The sequence below is a fragment of the Aedes albopictus genome, chromosome 1 (genome assembly GCF_035046485.1).
Source record: "Aedes albopictus strain Foshan chromosome 1, AalbF5, whole genome shotgun sequence".
Classification (NCBI taxonomy): Eukaryota; Metazoa; Arthropoda; class Insecta; order Diptera; family Culicidae; genus Aedes; species Aedes albopictus.
The window spans coordinates 78,597,637-78,624,165 of NC_085136.1; the positions used below are offsets into that span (position 1 = coordinate 78,597,637).

The 26,529-nt window shown below is 35.9% G+C and overlaps 1 protein-coding gene across 1 annotated transcript in view; it reads left to right on the top strand.

The window, feature by feature from the left end:
• Positions 1–26,529, top strand: part of LOC115256582 (mucin-5AC-like) — a 385,160-nt gene that overhangs the window by 261,148 nt on the left and 97,483 nt on the right. The gene's annotated exons all lie outside the window — the stretch shown is intronic.

Consider the following 26,529-nt stretch of genomic DNA (forward strand, 5'->3'; position numbering starts at 1 on the left):
AGTGTGAATGATTGTGATTTTACAATAACCTCACCTTTTTCTTTCGATGCACCCCCGCACCAAAATCTGTTGTTGCTTCACCTCTTTTTCTTGCGCACCTTGTTTTTGTATTTTAATCAACACCTTCCCAGCTGTATTATCTATATAGAAAACGAACAACCAACACTTGAAACAAGTTAGTTTTAGCTAAACAACGCTAGTCTTTAAGTAAAAGTGAAAACACAAAGCACAAGATGGCGTCCGTCAATGCTGCCCTGTCACGTCTGTCAGCAGCAGCGACTTGGACACTGACGCACACAAAATGGACGACAGTGAAGCAGAAAGTGGAAACAAAGAGTGCCGTGCGATCGCGTTTCGCACAACCGTGCAGAAGTGTTAGGTTAAGGTTAGGATTTCGGATGCATCGTAGGTTTTAGATCTTTATTTTTATACTCCTACGACACTGCCAGAAAACAAACAACTTCTACTCTACCAACTGTTTCACACAGACAGTCGTGCGATTTAGTGTAAATAACATTTATTGAACACACTCTCCCCCTGGCTACTATTGCCTGTCACCCCCTGTTGTCACTATCCGAGCAAAACTGCAGACACAAGTAAACAGTAAATCGAAGCGGAAGACGAAAACAAATCAAAAAACGTGTACATAGTTAAATAGTTTCCTTTAGTCATATTTAATGTTAAAAACAATTAGCGCGAGCGAAGAGAAGCGTACATAACACTGCGAGATAGGAGATCGCTGCGAGACCCAACTCTCCCACACAAGTATAAACAAAAAACAAAACATACCAAGAGCTGTTAGCACTGTTTTTGTATACATAAAAACACTGGAACAAGCATACGAAAATGTTCAAAACAAAAACAACACACTTGTATTTATTCCCACCGCTGCTAGTTTTTAAGTGCCATCTTACCATGGTTTAGTGTTGCTGCTGCGTGACACTTCACTGTTATCATTCTCACTGTAGTTTCATAAGAGTGCCATATTCGCAAATTCATCCACCCAAAGGGTGGTTCATCGTTTGCCGTCGTTCACCGTCGTTCATTCCACGTCAACACAGAAAGAAAAACAAACACTAACCGGTGCGTGAGCGGAAGAGCTCCTGAAAGAAAGGTGGCGTAGGCCGAGCGTCAACTGTAAGTAGGCTTTGATTTGTTTCTATCTGGTCCCGCGGATGAATGCTGCTAGCATGCGAATAACTGTCCGATGTAGGAGATCTTTACTCGAATCAAATATCACAAGAAGATGAACTCGTGCTCTGAACTATACTTAAATTCAGCCGTTTTTTTTTGCGTTAACTAGCGTCGTTAAGTTAATTTGCTATAAGAGATGAACCAAATCATTTTCAAGGACAAGTGATCCAGTATACGAGTTCACTCGTTTGATGAGGTATCGTGGTTAACCGTCACTGATCATGCAAACGAATTCATTTGCATGTATTGAACGACGGCCTAGTAAACTACGATGCTAGAGACGAATGCCCCAGAGGTAAAGTCTCTCTAAAGAAAAAAAAAACTACGATGCAACTCGATGCAATTCACTAATTTGATGACAAATGGTGAATTGTTCACTCAAAATGAACTATTTAGTTTCTTTAAATCATCTAAATGTACACATGTAACATTTAATCGTTCAGTGCACAAATTCATAGGCCATAGGAATCGAATGAATGTGAATGAATTTAACGAAGAGAAAAAGTGGATTCCTAATATTAAAAAAAGTGACAGATGCTTCATCCTCATTCACGCTAGATGAACGAGTTCAGTAATTTGACATTTGAGCGGCACCATGTTTGAGTAAATGAAAATGAAGGTTTCCATGGTCACCTAGATAACATGACACCGCTCAACAGTCAAACGAGTGAACACAAGCATGGGTCCACGAGTACAAGTTCATTTTCAGTAAACGGAAAATCGTATAAAAGACAAACTGGGGAACTCTGGTGAATCGCTACCTTACGTCATCGCTTTGGGATTTCTTATGGGAGTTTCGTGAACTCTTTTTCCTGGTAAATTACCGTTTTCAATAAAGTTTCATTAATGAATACCCAAATAACACTGTTAGTAGTATATTGACAAACTAATGGAAAAATATTGAAAACGCTTGTAGATCTGAAGTCTCGGATTCCTGTCGAATGTGAAATCTCAACTTCATTTTAACTCGTATTACGCGAAACATTTCTGTGAATGTTTTGGAGAAGTTTTCGACTAAATGTATAAAGCAATGCCTGAAAAATAAATGATAAATTTTTCAAATATCCTTTTGCGAAAATTGCGAGTAAAACCCAGGAGAAGCTCTGGGCATTTTTCACAGCTATTTTCCAATGGTTTTGCACAGTTTTTATAACACTGTTATGATTAAGTATAGAAACAAATATGATAAAATATTCAAATGTAGTTCTCTTGAAGTTCTGTATGTTGAAGAGATTTCATCCTTTTAACTAGGCTTTCCTAGCAAATATCCTGGAAGTTGTGAGTTCAACTAGACGAGTATTACTAACAGAACATGTTCAAAACTCCTGGAAAATATGTGGGAAAATTTCCGACAAAATCTGAATAACATTTTGCAAAACATTTGAAATTTTTGAAAATTACTCGTTTTGTTTATTTTTTTTTTATATATATATAATTTTATGATATTTTGTGAGGTACCAAAAATTCCAAGAATGATTTACGTATAAATATATCTTTTTGTTTGTTTAAAAATCGTGAAAATAATATTCGTTCTGAAAGTTGTGAATATATTGGAATAAATTTCAGAATGGGAAATTCGGATGAATTTCCGAAAAACTTAAAATGACCTAATTATTCAAAAACTCATGACGATTTCATTGTTTATTTTTGTTAGACTTCTTATTTTCTTTCTACTCACAGTAAATTTGGAAAAAATAAGTCTTTTGGAATTCATGAACAACTTGTTGATTAAGAGGTTTATGATGAGTTTCCAGTGTTTCACTTATGATGTATATGAAACATATACTAAAGCAACAAATTCTGAACACTCCGATTTTTTTTTAATTTTCTCACTTGGAAGTATTTCTGGCCAAATTCTGCACCAGCTTCTAATGGAAATCCTGAAATTACTGTGGAGAAAATGTTGTAGAATACTGAAAAACACTTCACTTGGCTGCACTTTTACAAAAATGCATGATATTTTTTTTCCTGGATAAGCTTTCGGCTGTTCTCTGGGAAAAACTATGTGAAATCCCCTGTGAGCCACCACCATTGGGGCTTCTGGTTTGTAGCAGTGTATTTTCAGAAAACCTTAATGAAAATCGTATGAAAGTTCAAATAGTGTTCAATTTTCTTTTTTTTTCAAAAAAATGTCCATGGTTTTGTGATAAAAGTTTTGCAGAGTGTTGCATAGAACTTTCACTGCAATTTGATTGAATAATTGTGAAAGATATCTTGTTAAATAAGCTTGAACATTTCTAAATTTGAATCAAACTCATAAAGTATTCACCCTTAAAGAAAAAAAAAGTTTCAAAAACATTTTTCCTTTTTTATATTATTTCCATGCAGGTTTTGGAAAACACTTCTGTTAGTATTTCTGATGGATTTTTTTGGCAAACGTTCGACAAAAATGTTTGGCAAAGCTGGTAGAAATATTTTAAATTTATTTAAAAAAATACTTTGGATGAGAACTGAATGAATTTCTGGAAGTAGGCAATTTGGACAAAAATTTAAAAATTTGAGCCGAACAAATTTATTGAAAATAATGTGAGGCATTTGTGATAAAATTCTGCAGAAGAGGAGTTCCTGGAGAAAGTTCCGGATATATTTGGTGAAATTATTTACAAATCCTAAAGGTTTGATCCACTTGTTAAAATACACTTAACCATTCCTCGAGACTGAAGAAGTCTGTAAGTCGTGAACGAAATAGGCCTATCCATTGCTCGTCCTTTCTAGTTTTTTTCCTTTAAAAGTGATTGATTTCTATTTTTTCTTTTTGCAAAAGTGAAGAAATAGTGAAATGTATTTTATTTTTTGTTTAATGTTTCAAGTTTTTTGGTAGCATAATGATAGCAATCTAAAAACCAATCATGAAGATACTTTTTGTTTATGCTCCAAAGCAGCTTTTAGACTAGTTAAAAAATAAAAATATGTTAAAGTCGATAATATTTTATTGCACTTTCTTTAAACTTCACAAAATAGGTTGTTAAGGAAATTAAAAAAAAACTGAAAAATAAAACTCCTGCGGTGTCAATTTTGAGAATTTGTCTGACTAAATTTCGTACGGAAATCCTTCAAACTTTTGTCGAAAACACCATTTTTATCCAAACATCACAACACATATTCGGGTTGATTGTTGAAGAAATTCACTGCGCAATTTTGGGAAAAATCTGAGAAAAACATTTTGCCCTAAATATCTTCTGAAATGTATGACCAACATCTTGGAAAAAATCTCAGCCCGCAGTTAATCACATTTCCAGAACTTTTATGGAAAGAATATATTTGTATTGAAGTTTCCACAGAATGCATAGGAAAAAAAATGAAAACATGCCGTGAAAACGGCTGCCAGAAATTGAAGTAATATTCCTGGATTTTTTTAGACGGAGTTACATTCAATGCTACACGAAAGTTTGAAGTGGAGTGTTTTTTTTTTTTTAATCGGAGTTTTACAGAAAATTTCTGGTGTTGATTTCAAAAGATCTTTTTTTATTATAAATTTTTTGAAAAAAATTGGCAGAGAACGTTTACCGTAATTTGGTAAGATAATTGTGTAAGTATTTTTACCAATTTCTGGCCAAATATATTTAAAAAAAATCTGAATAAAAATAATGACGTATTTACTCGTAAAGAACATTTTTAAAAAAATACTAAAATTTTTAGAGAAACTTCTACGAAAATTATTGACGACGTTCCCGGGGGATGTTCACCCGAAAAGGCCGTCAACAATACTTTAAAAGTTTGATTTAAAATTCGTGTTTTTGTTTAGAAAAAAAAGTAAGAGATTTCGGATGAACTTTGAAGAAATTTCTCGAATTACTTTTGTGTAAAATTTAAATTTTAAAACGAAAAATTCCTGGAAAAGGATGTGAAACATTTGTGGAAACGCTCTGCAGAAGAATATTTCTTGAAATACATTCCGGTTTAGATAAAATTCTTTGAATACCCTAGAGAGATTCATTTGCCACAAAAAAAATCTGGCGAAATTCCTAGATAAATATTGCGGATAATTTCGCATAAAATGTCCCAATCATTTTTTGGTAAAATTGCTATTGGAGGTAACTGTGACTCTACATGAACATGTATGGATGGTTGTCTGTCGCAAATAGTGGCGGCAGTTTTGAAGAAATGTTTGGCTTTATTTATAATCAATAGGACGCAATCAGTAAAGTACTAGATTGAAAGTAGTAGCAAACAAAAGTATCGAGAAATATATTGTATAATTCCAAGAAAAAATCAAGGAGGAATGTTTTTTAGAATATCCACAGAAATATTTTACCATTATTGTTTTGAAAATCTTGAACTACCTTTTAATGCATTTTCAGGATTTTTTTTTGGAAAAAAATCAATGAAAGAACATATACTAGAGTTCGCGTTAAATTTACAGTAAACATTCGAAAAATAAAACCTGATGCAAAGTGAAGTGAGATTCTTGGAGAGTTTTCTGGACAGATTGCATAAGGAAATTTGTAAGGAGTTTCTGTCGAAGTTCCTAGAGCGGAATTCGGAATTTTCATGTTTTTATTTATTTATTTTTTTTTTTTATTTTATATGTTGCAACGACTCACATCGCTTTTGACCAGAAACTGCACAGATTGTACATTTCTCACACTCATAAACATCACATAAAACTCTCAGTGGCCAAATTGAAGAATTTCAATTTCAGATAACTCTCGGGGGAAAGGAAAGCCTTAGCAGTAAGCTCGTGACTATTCTCTCTCCTCTTCTTGGCGTAACGTCCTCACTGGGACAAAGCCTGCTTCTCAGCTTAGTGTTCTATGAGCACTTCCACAGTTATTAACTGAGAGCTTCCTCTGCCAATGACCATTTTGCATGTGTATATCGTGTGGCAGGCACGAAGATACTCTATGCCCAAGGAAGTCAAGGAAATTTCCTTTACGAAAAGATGCTGGACCGACCGGGAATCGAACCCGTCACCCTCAGCATGGTCATGCTGAATACCCGGGCGTTTACCGCCTCGGCTATATGGGCCCATGACTATTCTACAAGACCAATGGTACCGGTTTTGGCTTCTGATTGATCCAGGGCGAAACCCTAGGAAGAAGAGGAACTTCTGAAGGAATTCGGAATATTGGACATAAATCCATGGGGAATTCTTGAGGAGCTTTTTGTTTTCAGTTAGAAATTTAAAAGTTCAGTTCTTAAATAAATTTGGCGGATATTTCTTCGCAGTTGAATTTCTACATCATTTGCGGGAAGTATGGGCTGTAAGCATTTGCGAATCGCATTATTAAGTTCTAGATGCAGTTTCACAAATAACTGAGTGAATTTCAAGAACGATTTTCTGCAAAATCTTACGGGCATCTCCCAATTACAATTCTTAGTCAAATCTTTCGACGACTTCTGATGGAATAGCAGATATCAAATTCCATTCTCGATCGACAAGTTCACAAAATGTGAGTTCTTTCTTCGAAAGGGAAGCGTAATGCCGTGGGTCTCGAAATAAACTAGCCCAGAGCTAAAAAAAAATAAAGTTCAAAAATATAAAAAATGACAAATGGAATTTCCATTTTTTTTTCAAAGATTTGCTGCTATGTATTCTACTGGAGTTAATTTGGCATCTGCAGTTATAACTTACGGAGGATCAAATCCCTGCGATAGAACTGATAAAAATGTCATTTTTCGAGATAGTATTGATGAAGAAACGATACTGAAAGTTGCATCATAATTTGTTTTACAGTGACTTCTCCTCGATGCCTTTTTAATATATTGCAAAAGGACCTATTTTCTGAAAAGAAATTTCAATAGATTTTTTAATAATCAATAAATTCCGAGAGTAAGTCCACAATCCTTGGAGAGATTCACGGAAGAATGCTGGAAGGAGTCTGTAATGCCAGCTTCGAAAGTATTCCAGGTGAAATCCTCAGAAGATTTTTCGAAACAATCCTCAGAGTAATTTTCCGAGAAATTCCTGCAGGTAACTTTGGAAAATTTGAAGAATCCTTTAAGAAACTCCTGAAGGATCTTCAGGAGAAATTTCAGAAGTAAGCTTCGGAATAAATCCTGGAAGAATCCTTGGATGATTTCCTAGCAAGATCCTTAGAGCAACTTTGGAATAAGTCGTCCTAGGAATTCCTGAAGAAATGCTAGAAAAATATTCTGTAAAAATTGTTGGAGGCATTTCTGAAGGATTTTTTGAAAATATTAATTTATGGACTCTGTTGTAGAAAGGAAGTTTTTGAGGAATTGAGAAAGAACTTCTAGCTTAGTTATAGGAAAAAATGCAATCCTTTGGAAACTGTCAGAAAATCTCCGAAGGAATTTATGAAGGACTTCTTGGGAGAATTTCCTGAGGAATTTCTATAGAAGATTTTTTAGAGGAATCATTGGAGAAGTTTCTATAGGAGCTACTATTGGAAGGTTTCCCAGAAGGATTTATGGAGGAACCCATGGCATTTCAGGAGGAATCCTTGGAAGAACACACGGAGGAGAAAGTTTTTAAAAGAATTTTCTAACAAACTTTTAGAGGAATCCTCAAGCGAGTCTTGGGGAAGTTTATAAAGGAGTCCTCGGCAAAAAGTTCTGGAGAAATTCTTTAAAAAAATCTGGGAGCATCCTTGGGAAAATTGCATGAGGAAGGACTCCTTAGAAGAATCATCGGAGTAGTGTCGGGAGGAATTCTTTGAAGATCTTTTCAATAAAATTATTGCATGTTTTCTTCGTGTGATAGTTTCTGGAGGTATGTTCTACTAAAACTGTCATGAAAATCTTGGAGAAGAGCTTTAGCAAGAACTAGTCCAGGCTAAATTGGAAGAATTTAAAAATCTTGTTAAGAAATTAAAAAAAAAACACTTCGCTCAACCTTTAAAAAAAATAATAAATAATTAAAAATTAGCGCTCTACGCAAAAGTAATGTGTGAGTCGCAGATAAAATTGGCCTGTCTGTTAAAAAAGCATAAAAAGTGAAATTAAAAGAAATTTGCCCGCCCTTACTGGTTTTCCTTTTTTTTTAAGATTTTTTTTATTTTCCGTTAAGTGTTTATTTTATTCTATTTTATTTTTCACAAGTTCTACTGTCAGCTCAAAAATTGATGGTGAAGTGAAATTTTGGAGAATTTAATAAGTTGTTTGTTATGAAATTTTAAGAAAACGAAGGATTATCAGCCTGTCAATATGACAACGTTAGAGCATTTTGAAAAAATAATCCTCGGAGAAAATCCTGATGATATGTTTGATCAAATTCCTAGTTCTTAGGGATTTATTCACTCAAAACCTCTACAATATTTATTAGTCATCAAAATGTTACTTGGACTATGAAAATAATTAGTCATTATCATCGAAAAATATCTTTAATAAATTCTGAGGTTACATATTGTCCATGTAATGTTTGACCAATTAGTTTTAGGTTCTAAGGCCTGAAGTACACAGGGTGAAATATTTGACAAGGAAAGAACTCGAGAAACAACAACAGTTTCACACAAATGAAAATTTAAAAATGGAAAAATAGTTGACCCTGTGTACTAACAGCTTAGAAACCGTGATAAAACCTATATCCTTTTATTTCGATTCCATAATGATTCTGAGGATCTACTAAAGTCTAATGGATTTACCAATGTAACTCCCAGGCAGCAAAATAGTCAACTTTTTTTCAAACCCAAACGGAGGTCCGATGTGCCGATATTGCCGCAGAAGGTACAGCTCATCTCTGTGTACTATCCATCATGAAGCAAACTTTAAAACAGGTCTGTCCGGTAAGCATCACAGAGCTGCAGGTGAAAAACACCGAGTAATAATGAACCATTACCTACCAATTATACCGGTGACGACCGGGTAAGCGATCGATCGAACTGGTCTGCCTAGAAACCTCGCATATATTTTGCACCGAGAAGAAACACCTCCTCCCTCTACAAATATCGGGACAGGAAGCATCTCACCGCGCAAGCGGGTTTTTGCTTATGATTTATTACCTTTTACGCTCTGATGATCGGTCGTGATCGGTTAGTAAGCGAACCGATTCAATTACCTGTCGACTTGTGCACTTTTGCTGCCATTTATGGAACGAAGACTAGAGGAAATTTGAAAAGGCTTTCCATTGTATGTACAAGAGATTTGTGAAAGCATGTTTCATGATTTGAACCACATCGTGCTTCATGTTATCGCCCATACTCAATTTTACTCAGAAAAAAAAAATATTGTTAAACCAAACGTATTTGACGGTTAACAAAACGTCGGTTGAAGAAGAGTTCTAACATATTGTCAGTTTGTTCTCATAAAAAAAAAATATATAAAACTATTTGGAACAAACATAACATCAGATTTGAAACATTTTCGATCCAACTTTGAAATGGTATCTAACCTATTTCGAGGTTGCTCTCTGGCAACACTGGTTTGCTTCCAAAAATCTACATCTACGATTGCAAGTACGAAATACCAGGAATAGGCACTATTCAAAATCAACGCTTATGTTGGTGGTAATGATAATGATTAGCGACGAGGGTCGGCACAAGCCAATTTAAATGTAGTGTGCAAACGAGAGTTGTTTAAAGGTGCCCCGCCTCAGAACCAATACTGCCGGTAAACGGTGGCAAATGGTTGTTGAGATTGGAGTTACAGATACATATGATTATCTAGGTTTGCAATCAGTGGGATTACGATCAGCACGTGGCAATTATCATTGGTGTGAAAACACCAATCGATCGATTGACACGTCAACAATTACAGTATGGACGTTCGTTAAGGCATGCCTCAGAATGCTTTTTTTTTGCAACTTAAAAATATATGCTGTAACATTTGTATCTTATGTAACCCCAATTCCACCTGATACTTATTTCAAAATGACTACTAATCTATGCATCTGACATTACATTTCAATTAAGAATTATGCCTTCTATTACATCAATTCAAAGAAACTCAAAGTCATGTACCTGCTTTAACATTCCTTTAGTTGGTGACAAAAGAGGTAAAAGTACTTCATCAATTTGTCGGATTGAATCTTTGCACCCTTTTCCAAAGTGTGTGCATCGATTGGTACATACCAACAAACCTTCATGCACTACAAAGTTTGCACAACACTGCATTAGCCATTAGCCACTGCATGACGACTGTTGTCTCCTCATACCTGTTGCTAGAGAGACTCTCCTCATAGGTGCTAAAATGCATGGTTGCGTCAGCACCAATGCCGAAGATGCCGCCATGCACAGATGCACAGAATAAGACAAAGGCCAGTCAGTACCTTCAAGAGTGGTGCTAATGACCGCTGGCTGGCTTCTGGTGACCAAGAGTCTTCAAGAATTCCAATGTGACTCTCGACGATTTCATGCAATGATGCATTTTCCGCGCCCGAAATTGGGGGCACAGAGATGCAGCAAAGCGTAACCATGGCATCGGTAAATGCAATGTTAGAATAGGGGTAGGGGCCAGGTCAATTTCCCCCCCTTGTAACTTTTTTCTTATTAAAGTTAAAAATCAACATAAAACAATAATAATAAAACTCAACATGTTTTCTCCCGAATAATCGACTACATAAAATATAAAATAGTGGGATGTAAAAAAATAAAAGAAAGAAAATCACAGACCAAAACGCACACAAAGAATTGCATATGAACATTCAATTTAATCGAATTGTGCTCAGTTATAACAATAGCTTGTAGGCATAAATTTGCTACGATATGTTCTACTAGTTCATTTTGAATAAGCGTAACAGAACGGGATCTCAAAATACTTACCCTTATCAAAATATATCGTTGTCGATAACCGGTACCACTACTAACTGAAAAAAAAGTTTGGCTACGAGGTTGAAGTACGGATGCAGTAAATATCTGAATCCAGTTTCAATTCCAGTAGCTATCATAGTCCACTGTGTATCGTATTTCGTACAACCAGGGTGTCTACTACCTGGAAAAACCTGGAAAACCGGGAATCCTCAGGGAATTTTATTTAACAGGGAAAAACCTGGAATACTCAGGGAATTTCTGGAGTACTCAGGGAAATTTTACTCCGATAAAAAAAAAACATTGGGTCGTATGAACTTGGTAGTAAAAATCCATATAGAAAAATACCTCCTGGAATGCCTCCCAGGATTACTTATTAAATTCCTTCCGCATTTTTGACGCTATTTTTCTTGGTATTCCTTTTTGATTTTTTTCCGGAAAGGTATACTTCCGGATTCCTTCCAGGATTCCTGAATTCCAACCGATTTCTCCTGGAGTTTTTCACGGGGATGCTATTTCTTCCCAGAGCTCCTCCAGTGTTTTGCTGAGTGAAATCTTCGTAGGATTTCCACCAGAATTTATCCCGAATACTCTATAAGAATATCTGTCGAGACAAATCGTGGAATTTCTTTCGGCACTCCTCACGGAAATTTTACCCGATTCCTTCCGGTGTTCTTCTTAAGAATTCCCCAGAAGATCTTCACAGAATGTCTTTCAGAGTTGCTAAAGGAGTTATTCCTGGGGTTTCTACTAAAGTTCCTCCAAGGGTTTCTGAAGGAGTTTTCACGAATTTAGTGCAAGAGTTCCTCAAAAGATTTCTTTCATTTGTTTCCTGTGATATCTTCAAACCATTGCTTTGGGCTTTCTTCGAGATGTTCTTCCTAGTCTCCTACAGGAATTTGTTAAAAGTTTTCGCGAGGTTTATTTTGGAGTTTTACCTGAGATTTTTCTCGGAGTATCTCCTGGAACTTCTCTCAGAAGATTCCTTCCGATGTTGGTCATGAGATGTCTCTCAGAGTTTTTCTGCATTTACCCTGGATTTTCTCCTAAGATTTTTTTTCCAGAGTGCCTTCTGAGATTTCCACAGGAGTTGTTGCTGATATTTCTCATTGAATTCTTCTCTTGCATTCTTTCAGAGCCATGCTGTTTCTTGTAGTTGTACCGGATTTCTTGCAGTGATCCACCTGAGAGTTTTTACAGATATTCTATGCATTATTCAAAATTTTTCCCGGAATCTTTACCAGAAATTGATTCTGGATACTCCTTTAGGGATTTCTCCCAAAGTAATTGCAGGGATTCTTCTACGGGTTTTCCTCAGAATATCTCCTGAGATAACTTACGAAATACCTTATAGAAAATTCATGGAGAAATATTCGTGGGAATTCAAATAAAATCTTGCGAAAAACTCCGCAAAGTGTTATTGAAAAAATCTCGACATGAACTTCAGGAAAAACCTGAGAAAAAAATGAGAAATCTCGAAAAAAGTTCTAGGTAATAGTAATCCCGAGAACAAATATAAAGGACATCCAAGGAGGAATTCTGAAAACCTCAAGCAGCTGCGGACGAAGTTCCGCGAAGAAAACAAGAGGAATATCGGAGAACTATCGGAAAAGTTCGAAAGTTTATGGATAGCTGTCCCGGAAAACCACTAAAACAGACATGGACACTGGCCTCAGCCGGCGGCTGTACCGATTGAACGAAACTTAACACGGAGTGGCTATGGATAAGACGTGAAAAATTTCATCGCTCGGAGCGGGAATCGAACCCTCATCCACCCGGACTCTAAGCGCATGGCTACGAGGTTCAACCAATGACATTCTTGAAGAAACTTTGAATAGTTTTGGATGGATCTTCAGGAGGAATCCAGCGAGAATCTCTACACCGTGTCCAATAAGTTCTCATACAAAATACAAATTTAGAAATTTTAATTTTATTTCACATCTGTTATTCATATTTTCAAAGTGAATGCATGTATTGAAGGGCCACATAATACTGATTCAATAAAGCATACGGTTTAGAATAACGATATTTTTTGTTTGTTTTTAGAAGCCTAGTAGTACACTTCCGTTTTCTGAAATCCGTTTGCTCCGGCACGCAAGCAAAATGTTCGAAAAGTTTTTCATTCTACGGTAGCTAAATAGAGTCCATAAGGTTAAATTTTGAGTTTTTATCCCCAGTATTGTACCAAATGGATATACTAAGGTTAAATTTAAGCAATTTTAGTGATGATATGGTAATAAATTTAAAAGTAAGCTCAACTTGGGCTGATTTCCTTGAAAATGACCGTTATATTAAAGATAAACATCATGAAACGTAAATTTTGAACAAAATTTACCACAATAGGAACACAAGCATGTTTTAGAAGGGAGAATAATGTGAATCAACAAGATACTATGCAGTCATGCTTCTTTAATACAAGAAATGTCATTAAAACAGGTAAATGGTAATTTTTGTTTAATTTACGTTTTATTTTGTACAACATAAAACGGCTTCGTACTTAACCAATACAGAATGTTATATTTTTTATCTTGTGGCCATAGTTGCTACTAGCAATGGTGAGGACAGGAACCTAATTTGTTTCAACCTAAAACCTGTACCTGTAAAAATGAGACGAAATACCAATGAAATGGCGTGCGTGCCAGCTGAAATGGACTTACGACACATAAGCGATCAGCAGAGAAGGATAAAGGACAATTAATTCCAAAACATATGCTGTATTTGATCAATGTTAGTTGGCCTTTCAATGAATAATCTTACTTTGAAAATCCTAATTACAGATGAGAAATGAATGCAATTTGATTTTGTATGAGAACTTATTGGACACGGTGTAGAAGTATATCGGAAAACCTTTGCAAGAAATATCGGGACGTACTCAAACAGATATCTCGTGTGAAAGAATCCTGCGGAGATCCAGGAAGAAACTTTGGAAGAAATTTCAGGAATTATGCTCAGAAATCTTGAAAGAGTTTTTGAAAAGTTGGGGAACTTACGTATTTTTGGCAGTTTTGTTCTCTTCGTCATGGTTTTTTTTTAAACCTGTTGAACTCAGAGTTGGCATCAAATCCTTCCCAACCAAGCTGAATATGATCAAGTTTCAGGCAATTTGGCCGGCATAAATCCCTCATGACGAAGAGAACAAACCTGCCGATGATACCCTAAGTCACCCTTTATAATTTTTAGAAAACATGGGTTGTTTTATAATTTATTTAAGTTTATAATTCAAAACTTTCAAAATTTCATCTGGAAAAACCTGGAAAACTCAGGGAATTTTATTTTGAGTTATGAGTAGACACCCTGACAACATGACCTGTTCTATACGATCCAAGTATCTGACAATCTAATCCGAACCAGTACATTGGATTACAGTCATACAGGGGATAGACAAAATGATCGGGACAGGCAAAATTTCCACTTTTCAAAAAATGTTTAATTAGCTGTAACTTTTCAAAAAGTGCATCGAATATTCTCAAATTTTTACTGTAAGTTCATCAACTAGTTGTGTATCAGTGGTCCAAATTTGAAAAAGATCGGGCCATTCTCCACGAAGTTATAAAGATTCTTGAAAAAGGTATATTTATCCTATAGCCAACTTTGAGCTGGTATATCTCCGCATTCAATGAACTAATTTCAATGAATTTTTGACCATTCATGACTTATATAATGAACTCTTAAAAGCGTTTGACTTAACTTGAAATTTTTAACAAGAGAAAAAGTTATAGCGATTTCATTTATTTCACGATTTTTTAGTAAATTGATCTATTTTTAATATGCATCCCATTACTTTCTCAATTTATTGTAAGCTATGTTGTTACTTTCTTTCAAAACACATTTATATATAAGTCATTTAGAGGGCATTTAAATGAACTATAATTTGCATCTTGAATTTTGAAACGATATTGAAGTTTTGGATAATTTGGTGTTTTATTAGAAATATAATCTAACCGCTATAATTTTCTTTCGCGTTAAGAATTTTAAGTTAAGTCAAAAGTTTTTCATAGCTCATTATGTAAGTCATAATTGGTCAAAATTTCATTTCATTCGGTTCATTGAATCCGGAGATATAACAGCTCAAAGTTGGCTATAGGATAAATATACCTTTTTCTTAGAATCTACATAACTTCGTGCAGAATAGCCCGATCTGTTCCAAAATTAGACCACTAACACACAACTAAATGATCAACTAACAGTGAAAATTTGAGAATATTTGCTGCACTTTTCTAAAAGTTACAGCTACTTGAAATTTTTTTGAGAGGTGAAAATTTTGCCTGTCCCGATCATTTTGTCTATCCCCTGTATATTATTACTTTGAGAGTCCGAGAGTCACTCCGTACCACAATCATGAGTTTCACGGAATCGATTTCTGTTCCATTCACCTTACTGTAGTAACCACAAATCTGTAACTGTCGAAGGCGTACATGCCCAGTAGATCCAAGATTGTTATCGAAAACAAGTTGAAAGTTTCACAGAGAATTCCGCCCAATATGGTCTGATCGTGTGTAACTTGCATGTATGTCGAATAGACTTTTATAAAATCAAAATGCTACCACGAAAAATCAACCGGTAGATCGGTTACCTAACTAGTACTGCTCGAATAACTTTCAATCTTATTACGACGCGACGACGCCTGAGGGCCAAGCATTAGGCAATAATTCTTATCCTTCTGGTTAATGGAATGGACGACATACACAAAAAAAAATCCTGAGCAGCTCTCCTCGTAGGAAAAAAGGGTGCTGCCGTGAAAAACTTTCACTTTTCCAATGGCAAATGGCGCCGTGGCCAATTATAACCAATCCAATTCGATCTACTACCTACCACCGACCAGAGTTAGTACTACAACGTCAAACGTCAAGCCGACAGAAGATAACTGCGCTGTTCAGCATTCTTCACGGGTCGTGATCTTTGGTCGGCTGTCAAGCGAAAAGGTTGCATCATACCTTTTAGGGTGACGGCGACGACAATCGTCCGACAATAATGAATGCAATTTCGTTCCCTGTCACAAAGAAATAAATTTCACGTGTGCCTGTAAACAAATTTGTTCTGATTGATTTGTTCTCAGAGAATCGATCATAACAGAACAGCACAGCTGACACAATGTGCAGCTGTCTCGTCACACGTGTTAGCTTCAGTACAGTAGTACAGTAGTGAGTCTGCATGACTTAACAGACCGATCACTGTTGTAATGAATCGGAATTCTTTTACTGCCGCCAAGTCAAAGGCGTGCAGCTGGTAACGTACAGAAGGGCAAAATTCCACTGAACTGTAATGATACGAGATCTCCAGTAGGCTAGACTGGGCGGTTGAGCACGTTCTGGCATTCGTTTCGTTTGCCCGTTCGGCCTACTGCGTGATTCACAGGGCATGCTGCGGGTAGGTACGGTACACCCAGTCACTCAGTAAAGCTGTCAATTCGAAAATTGTTATGATTATCTGTCTAAGTTAAGGGTTGTAGAGCACTGCCGCCGAAGGCGGCTAAAATACCGTTTAATTAAAAACCAATGTACCGTAACTAGGTATTGAGACTCCGCGTCCGCGCACAGCTGCGCGTTGCCCTGTGACAGCTCAATAAGCCTCGTGGGAATTTTCGCCAGCGCCGCGCTGCGACATGGCGACAGCCAACGAAGCGTGTACGAAAATTTGATTGACAGATAAAAACTTCCTACTAGCGCATGTGCGGACAAACTGGTTCGACGGAACGACCTTCAAGAAATCGATACGGACGGACAAATGCTCCAGTGTCAAAAGACTTTGTACAACTTTGTAAACAAAAAAAAAGCAATCCTTTTGATGTCAAACGGTTATTCGTGTCCCTCTGGGTCGGACCCGCGATTTCCATCGCGACTGGTCGTTTTGTTGACGCGACGTGATCAAGTCGAGTCAAGTCTAGCTGCTGGCGCGTGCCGTTGACCTTGACTCGCATGCGCGCCTTTTTGAGCGTACCTCCTATACCTAAGTTGTGTGACACTTTCGTGGAATCGTAGAACAGTGGACTGTGCTATGGATTGAGCTTGGTTGAAGCTGTGACCAAGGATCTAACATATGGCGTTATATGACGAAGTAGCTATGACCGTATTTGTTGGAAAAACCTTGGCAAAAATGTTAGCAGCATTAGTCAGACTGTACCTACCTATAGTTTATAATACGATCACGACCAGTGAAGAGAATTGTCAGACAAAAGAGGCACAAAACAAGCAACAAAGAAGATGCGACGATTAGGGTAAGAAATCAATCTTTGAACTAGTCAAAATGTAATCTTAATTTGAACTATTTTGAAATTCATTGAAATGACGTACTTTTTGGGCACATATTGTCCCGAAAAAGATGTTAAACAGCTTTTCGTAATATTATCTGATAACATAAACTTTAAAAGCATTGAAAAACGCGTTTTTGTCATCGAAAATAAGCAATTGAAAAATCACTGTGATTTTCATCTATTTCCCCCCAGAGAAAGCACATTTTCGGTGCACCCATACAGGTCAAGCATTGCATAACACGCAATAAGTGAATACGTCAAATGAAAGCATATTTATCGTAGAATCGACCAACCGAATAATATTCCGCATTATTTGTCATAAAATTATCAAATTTAAATGATTCTTACTTGGAGAATGTTATCTTAAGTTGAACCATTTGTAATCTAAATTTGAACTAGTAAACGGGGGCGAGCTTCCAGTATTGGCCAACAGACTGCGCTAGTGGTTGCTTTGTTTACTCTTGGGGGATGAAAAATTCCAAATTTAGTTTCTAAATTCCTAAAGAATTTCGAACATTCTGAGTTGAGATTCCACTGCCTAATGATAAATAGGTATGAGAATAAGCAGATTCATGTGATTTAAGTTGTTTAGCAAGGAATTGGCTGTTTTATGAGTTACTCGAGCTGCTGCCGCCAGTAGTTCAAATTAAGATTAAAATTGGTTCAAATTATGATTACGATGGTTCAAATTAAGATTAAAATCATTGTTGATGAAAAATCGAATATTTCAATGAAATTCGGTGCAAATGCAAACTTTTTACCATTCAACAGAAAGCTTATACCCGTGGCTTTCATGTACATAAGATTTTGCCGTAGTAAATTATTTCCATGTGGGAGAAAAAATCACTTAAAATTTGCACTGCTTCAGAAAGCCGCAATTTGGTTCAAAGTTTGATTACCTACCCTACTTTTTATCCCTACTGGTAACAGATAATGACATGATCTCGAAATTTTTTGTTGCAGACAAAACGGAAGCTGAATTTGTTGCGAACTTTTCAACTCGTGAATAATCAATAATTGCGAACCCAAAGTAGAAACTGTTTGATGATAGAGCTTCACCAGAGTGGCAGTGTTTAGCGACTCGAAGTTACCGTTCGAAAATCGCAATGCATGGCTTAAAAATCTCTAAGCTCGTGGTGTACGATGTTAATCCCATTATTTTCAAGTTGGGACAAACTTATGTCGCATGGGTTTGTTTGTCGCAACAAATACAGGTTGCGACATTGTCATTATTGTTGCGCGATGGTTGAATTTTGATTCACTGATCAGGACAAAGCGAGGATAATGTCAGATCATTTGGGGGCATCCATTAAGTACGTCATGCTTAGAGGGAGGAGGGGGGTTTGTGAAGGTGTGTCAACAAGTGTGACAAGCAATGTATTAGGTATTGGAAAAACCCGTTCAAAGGGGGTAGGGGGGGGGGATGAAAATTCCCAATTTAAGCGTGACGTACTTAATGGATGCTCCCTTTCACATGTTTTCATTATTTTCAAATCAATCAAGTAACAATTCCATTGCTGATTGGTTTTGTTTGATTATTATTAGGGTTTTATTACAGCAATAATTGAAACTCACAGTTTTATTACTACTTTTATGAAAACCATTGATAAAATGTTTTATAGTTTAGTTGAAGATTTCCATAAAGCCAGTAGTAAACAAAACTCTCCGATATGTAAACCTTCTGGCAACCATTATTACCACAATAAAACTGTTCAAACTCTCAACAGATGGCAATTCGTTCGATTAGTAACGACATCTGTTGGTGGAAAAGCAGAAACTACGACACCGCTAGGTTTATTGCGATCATCATAAAAGTAAACTTGCTTTCGATTTATTTTCACTAATTATGATCGTCGCCATATTGAAGAATTAGCTAACGTTTTATTGTGTTTCGAGATAGTTTTACTGAATTAACAAATTGATTTCTTTCATTCCAAGATGATAATATTCACCATTTCCGAAGCACATTAATTTTATGATTCTGCAACGAAGAAGCTTCTCTGCATCTTGAGCTGTCATAGTTTTTGTAAAATAAAAACAACAATCGAGAATGGAAAAATATTTCAACTAGGTTTTAAAACGGTTTTATTGTTACTCTTAATGCGGTTTGCACAACCTCTCCGAGAATGGACCACTTAGTCGGAAGATGCTCTTAAAGAGGTTATCAAGACGTTTTGATGTATAAATCAGTTTTATTGCGAGTTAAATTGGTCATGAAGAACTCTTTTAAAGTCGAACAACACTTAAAATGTTACTTGGGAGGTTACGTTTGTTTAAAACAGATTTATATTTGAGGCCAAATCAAACCTCAGCTCACCTCAAGCTAAATTTGTTTTACCATTTGTATTTTCTTGGCGCACGTCTATTTGTCTGGGACATCACAGTGGTCTTTCAGCAATGACAAATGCAATCAAAACAATGATTGGCACTTATTTAAAACTGAAGCTGTTGATAATGATAACAATTAGACGGCGGGCAGCAAAAGCCAATAAAGAATGCAAATGAGCCGCCAAAAGTGCAAATCTAAATTGGAAAAGCCCCGCCTCCGAACCAGTATCGGTAAACGGCAGCAAATAGTGCTTTTTACATGTTTTATCATCTAGTTTGCAATCTATGTCATTCAAATAATGAAAATAAATTATAGGTGACTGCACGATGAATCCATAATCTGCCAGATTCAGTTGAACCACAGAAAACAGACATATGGGGCCGAACAAATTCTCGTTATAAATGTGTGTAAAAACCAAGTGTTCATCTAAAGTTTTGAAGAGTAAACACTGGAAACTAATGTATGTAATCCTTGCATTTCTTTTAAATAACTCCACGGATTAAAAAAAACCCCTAAGAATTCCTTTCAACCATCTCTTTTGAAATTTCTTCTAAAACATCTTCCTTAAGAAATGCTTACAGCGGTTCCTTCGGAAAACCAAAAGTTCAGAATTTCTCCACAAATTTTTCAAGTGATTTCTTTAGAAAAACTTCCACTAAAGTTCTTACAATATTTCTCTTCCACAGATTCTTTTAGTAATTTCGCTGGACATTCCGTCAAAAAATCTTTGTGGCGATTCCTCCTTAAATTTGTCAAAGGTTACCTTCGAGAAATCTTCTATGGGCCTGTCCATAAACTATGTAGACTCTGAGGGAGGGACGGGGTCTGGAAAAAGTCTACGCTCCATACCAAATTTTCGATATTATGTATGGATAAAAGTCAACGAGGGGGGAAGGGGGATCCGACATGACCAAAAATGAGTCTACGTAGTTTATGGACAGCGCCTATGGATTCCTTCCAAAATCGCTTTGGCGCTGTCCATAAACTACGTAGACTTTAGACTTCGGCCATCTCAGACCCCTCCTCCCCCCTCGTAAACTTTTGTTCATACAAAATTTTCGAAATTTGTATGGAGCGTAGACTTTGATCAGAAAACCCACCCCCCCCCCCCTAAGAGTCTACGTAGTATATGGATAGCCCCTTCATGGATTCCTTCAGTAGTTATTCCGGGATTTCGGTCTTGAAATTTATCAATGTTTTTCAATAAGCTCCTCTAGCGGTTTTTCCGAGAAATTCTTTAGGAATTTTTTAAGAAATTTCTCCAGCTTTTTCTTCAAAAATTTCCTCAAGAATTTCTACAGAAATTTCCCAGAGATTTTTTCTAGGTAGATTTCCATGGGTTTACTTTAGATATTCTTCTAGGAATTCGTTTAGTAAATCCTTCGGAAATTCTTACATAACTTCTTCCGGGCAAATCTTCCAGAGATTTCTTCAGAAGATTGAACAGGTATTTTTTCAATGAGTTAACCAGAAATTTGTTCAGGAATTGCTCTGGGAATGTTATTGGAACCGGAATGTGTCCAGGAATTTCTCCAGGGGTTCATTCAGAAAACCCTACAGGAATTCCTCCAGAGATTCTTGCATTACCCAACTAACAATCACTCATTTTACAAGCACCTTTACGACGAATTGATTCAGCATGATGCTGAATAACATTTGGATAATTTTCAGGCACAACCTTTGTTCGGGTTTTGTTCACAAAAATTTGGAGAAACTATAAAGCATAGTGTTGTGTATCAAGTGAACTGTTTGTTGTTAAATCGTTTTACAACTATATAGTAAAGATGTTATTCAAGTTTAGCAAAAATGATTAAAAATTAAAAAAAAGCAAAAAATTTCAATTTCCACGAGAGTTTATGATTGGAACTTAATGCTGTGAAGAAATATTGTAAAATAATAACTACATATAAATTTACCTAAATCCAGATTCGAACTCGAGACTCGTCGATTGCCAGCCGCATGCCTTCATATCTGCGCCATTCTAGAGATGATGAATTGCAGCGCTCAAAACAAAACATAAAGTTCCCGTGGTTTAATAATGATCAGACTTCGACTCCTATTCAGCACAAAATTATGGTTAACGACTGAACAACAGATTAATCCAGCTGTTGTTCAATAAAAAACACGTGTTTTGCATCATGTACTCTGAGTCGAAGCATGATGAAACGAAAGCGCTTATTTGAGTTGTAAAAAACACATTATACAGATACATGTCCCATATAGCCGAGGCGGTAAACGCACGGGTATTCAGCATGACCATGCTGAGGGTGACGGGTTCGATTCCCGGTCGGTCCAGGATCTTTTCGTAAAGGAAATTTCCTTGACTTCCTTGGGCATAGAGTATCTTCGTGCCTGCCACACGATATACACATGCAAAATGGTCATTGGCAGAGGAAGCTCTCAGTTAATAACTGTGGAAGTGCTCATAGAACACTAAGCTGAGAAGCAGGCTTTGTCCCAATGAGGACGTTACGCCAAGAAGAGAGAGAGAGACAGATACATGTCCTAATTTGTACGTGAACTTAACAAGAAGCAGAAAATGTCTTGTTAAACTATGTATGTTGTAAAGGAATTACTGCGAGTCGAATAAAAATCTTATTAAACGCTTGAAAAGTGTTTTAAATTATCATTGTTAATACCAATACGAAAAGTTGAACATTGGCTACTTTTTCAATTTAAATAGCCTTTGTACAGTAATATGTACAGCATAATTTTAGTTCAGCTATAATTACTATTATAAAGCAACAATTCAGCATGCATGCTTATTTGCGTCTGGCGATTGTTAGTATATATATATTGCTTTCCTCCAGAAATTCCCACTGTAGTTCATACACAGATTCCTTCACAATGGCTTTTCGATATTTCTCTACATATTTCCCCAAAACTTTTCCGGCTTTTCCTCTAAGCATAACTCTTAAAACTTTGCCACGAATTTCTAACAATATTTGCTAGGGATTTCTACAGTAATTCCTTTATAAGTATCCTAAAATTTAATTGTTCTATTAATATTTACAGAAGCTTATTCAAGAGTTTCTCCAGACACACGTCCACAGAAAATCTTCAAAAAGTTTTATAAGATTATTTCTTTAAAAATCCTCAATGAACTTTTCTAGGAATTCCATTAAGGCGAAACTGGAAGCATTTTTCCATTTTTTCGGTTTTTGATTTTTTATTAAATAACAAAGCAATATTTTCAAAATCGGTTTTCATGCACATGTAGAGTATGGATCAAGGTATTTTCTGAATTTTTTTGAGTTGGAAAATGATTTCCATTTTTGCAGAAACAATTTTTTTGTGAAATTTTGTTCAAAAATGGTTTTTGCAAAAACGAAAAATATTTTCCACTACAAAAAAAAATCAGAAGATACCTTGATCCATACTCTACATGTGCACGAAAACCGATTTTGAAAATATTGCTTCGTTATTTAATAAAAAATCAAAAACCAAAAAGTGAGGAAATTCTTCCAGTTTCGCCTTAAGGGCAGGGTTGTAAACTATCACAAAAATGCAATGTCGTTATTTGCACATTTCACTGTCCCTAGTAAAAAAATGTGTATCAACGATATCGTTATTTTATCATTTCTAACTAACATTATTGAAAGCTTGTGGTCACGGGCAGAAAATTGCTCAGTAAATGGTAGAAATGGAAAATGTCATGACATTTTATCCATGACATTTCCGTAACATTTCACAACCCTGATCAACGGTGTTATTCGGAGTTTCTACAGGAAGTTCTTCGGAATTTCATCCCCGAATTTCTTCAGATATTCCATCCTCTAGAGATTCATTCAAGATTCTGCTGCAGATTTCTTCATGAATTCCATCAAGGATTGTTTCAGAAATTCCTGCTGAAATTCCTTCAGGGATTCTTTCCAAATATCTCCGCAGACTTCTTCAGAATTTAAGGGATTTCTTCAAAAGTTCTTACATGAGTTTTTCAGAAATCCTCCAATAATTTCTTAAGAAATTTGTACAAGGATTTTTTTTATTGCTCCTGCAATTACGTCAGAAATATCTTCTGGAATTCCTTTATTTCTGCAGGAATTGTTTTAGAAATTCTTCCAGAGTTTTTTTAAGTTCTTCTAGAAATTGTACTGAAATTACTAGAAAAATTCTTGCAAGAAACTGGAGGATTGTCTGAAGGAATCTCTTAAAAACATAACTTTATTTGGTGATACATTTGGATACTCCTAGGAAAAAAACTTGAAAGTTTTCTGGAGGGATTCCTGAATGCCTGGGAGAATATCTGAAGAAACTCTTTAAGGTATTTAGAGTAATTCAAGCAGCTCTGATTTTATCATGACAGCATGTTCCCATGAAATTTGTGACATTTTCCATCCCTGATATCTGCCATCAGTTAAGTTTCGTTGCAAAAAAAAATCCTAACTCAACTGAATGTGTGCATGCACATGACAAGCGAAACAATGATTGGCACTTAACCAAAGTAAAGATATAATGGAGATAATTAGAAACCGGTCAGCACAAGCCAAAAGAGTGTGCAAACATGCCGCAAAAAAATGCAAATCTTTTGAAAGTGTCCGCCCCCAAAAACAAACGCTGGCTGCCTTAGATACCACTTATCTACCGTGATTGTTTGCAATCAATGGCATTTCAATCGCCACATAATAGCTTATCGGTGTGAAAATAGTAAATGACCATTCAGCTATCGGCTACGTTCGATCAATCCACAATCAGTGAACTAGATCGCTAGATCTAGATGAAAATCCAGAGTTTGACGTCATGTGATCGAAATCACAAGCTAGTCTAGCGGTATATCTACCGGTTCAATATTTGTGGGCAGCACTTTGATATTATTTAAGTCTATTGGACGTCCACACCAGTTACACTCGAACATATTAGGCGGTTACTGCCTACAGGTATTTTCGGTTGACCGTTCGACTTGTTTTCGATAACAATCTTGGATCACAGGGCCTGCAATCTGCATGTACGCCTTCGACAGTTACAACAGTAAGGTGAATGGGAACACAGTAATCGAATCCGTAAAACTCATTATTGCGGTTTGGACTGTTGAAGTCATGTGATTGTAAGCCATTTGTACTGGTTCGTATTAAATTGTCAGCTATGTAGATTACATCGCACTGAACTTGTCATGTAGTGCTTTCCATTATGGACTAATCTGGCTACTGAAATTGAAACCGGATTCAGGTACATACCTACTTCAGTCGTATTTTAACCTCGCAGTCAAACTGTTAGAAGAATAATAATAATTTCATGTTTTTTTATTGATGACTTTTAGATATTTTTCAACTTTTCAATATAAAAGAGTAATCACCCCAAAAATTGCTTCGATGATTTCCACGAGGTTTATTTTAAAAACAGCCGCAAGGCAGTTTATAAGGCATTTCTACAAAAATAAGTACGCATATGCTTCTAGGAAATAATTCAGAGATATCCAGAGTGCTTGATTTCAAAATACCTCGAACTTTTTTTTCTGGAATTTCTCAGAAAATAATTTCTGAAATTTATCAAAAAAAAATTCTACGAATGTCTTTCAAGCTTTTTCCGGATCGTAACAATTTTTACAGAAAAAATATGCCTCCTAGATTTTTCAAGGAATAATTCCGGAATTATTTTGAGAAATTCTTTCGAGCAGTCCTAGTATCCTGCCTTAAAAATCATTTTAAAATCTTAGTTTTAGAATAAACATAAATTAATTCCTAGATGAATTTCAGGACAAAACTCCGGGAAATATCATTGGAAAACTTCACCGAAGAATGCTCAAAGGGGTTTGGTGTGCCGTCTTTGAAGGTAATCTTGGTGAAACCCTCTGAGGACTCGCTGAAAGAATCCCCAGAGTACTTTTCGAGGGAATGCCTGGAGGAAACCTCGGAAGATTTTCTAAAGGAGACCCTCGAAAAATCCTGAAGGATTTTCAGGAGCAGTGTTGGAGAAATTTCTGAAGTTCTGCTCGGAGAAGCTCGTGGGAAAATGCTTTGATTAACTCCTAAAGACACTCTTCGAGAAATTCATAAATAAATATCAGAAAAATACATTTTAGGAATTCTCAGATGATTGTGAGTATAATATTCTGTAAAACTCTTTCGGAGTATTTCGGGAGCATTTTTTGTAAATTTCTATGCATAGATTCTTTAAAAGAAATCTCCCGGAAGAACCCTTGTTAGAGCTTCTGGGAAAATCCTTGACTAATGGAGGAATTTTTGAAAGATTCCGATTTTTCCGATTGCTACGGAAAAGTCGTTCCTTGGAAGAATTTTTCGAGGAATTTCTTAAGAAATTTTTTTTAGAGTTTTTGGAATGTTTTCTGAAAGGAGTTATGGAGGATCGCATAATGTCATTTCCGGAGGAATCTTCGAAGAAAATTTCAGAGGAATCTCTAAACAAGTCTCAGGAGAAGTTTATGGAGAAGTTCTCGGAGAAACTTTTGAATTCCTTAAACAAGTTCCTGGAGCGGTTTTCTGAGAAATTGCTTGAGGAAACCTTAGAGATATTTCTGAAGATTTCAGAAGAATTTCAGGATAAATCTTGGAAAATAATTCTTGAAGAATGTGTGCAGAAATTTTTGAACGATTTTAAATTGAGGAAATTCTTGAGAGAATTTTCGAAGCAATTTAAATTGATTTGCTCGAATAGCCTTTACATAGAAGAAGTCCTGAAAATGTTCCTGATGGCAAATCATCGAAGGAATTCCAGAAAAAATCTAAATAGCAAATCCGACGAATCTGTGGAATATTTTTAAATAATTGTAGAAAAAATCTGTAGAAATCGTGGTATGAATATCCGACCAAACATCGTTGAGTTTTTCAGAAGAAAAGATCTTCGAGGAATAAATGTACGAATACTAAGATGAATTTACAAAATAAAATTCAAATATTTTCCTAAATCAACTCCTGTTCTTAACTTTGTTAGGATACAAAAAAAGGCTTTAGATGGAATGGTGCAGCTTACAGAATACTTGCAAATAGAAACCTTGCTTCGAAATCTTTCTAGATGAAGGCTTTTTAAAAATAAATTTCCAATATTTATGTAGAATTGTTGATAAAAAAAAATGAAAAAAATGATCCTTTCAAAGTTTCTATGACAATTTTGTAAAAAAAAATCATTCCAAAATCTAACCAAAACATCAACAT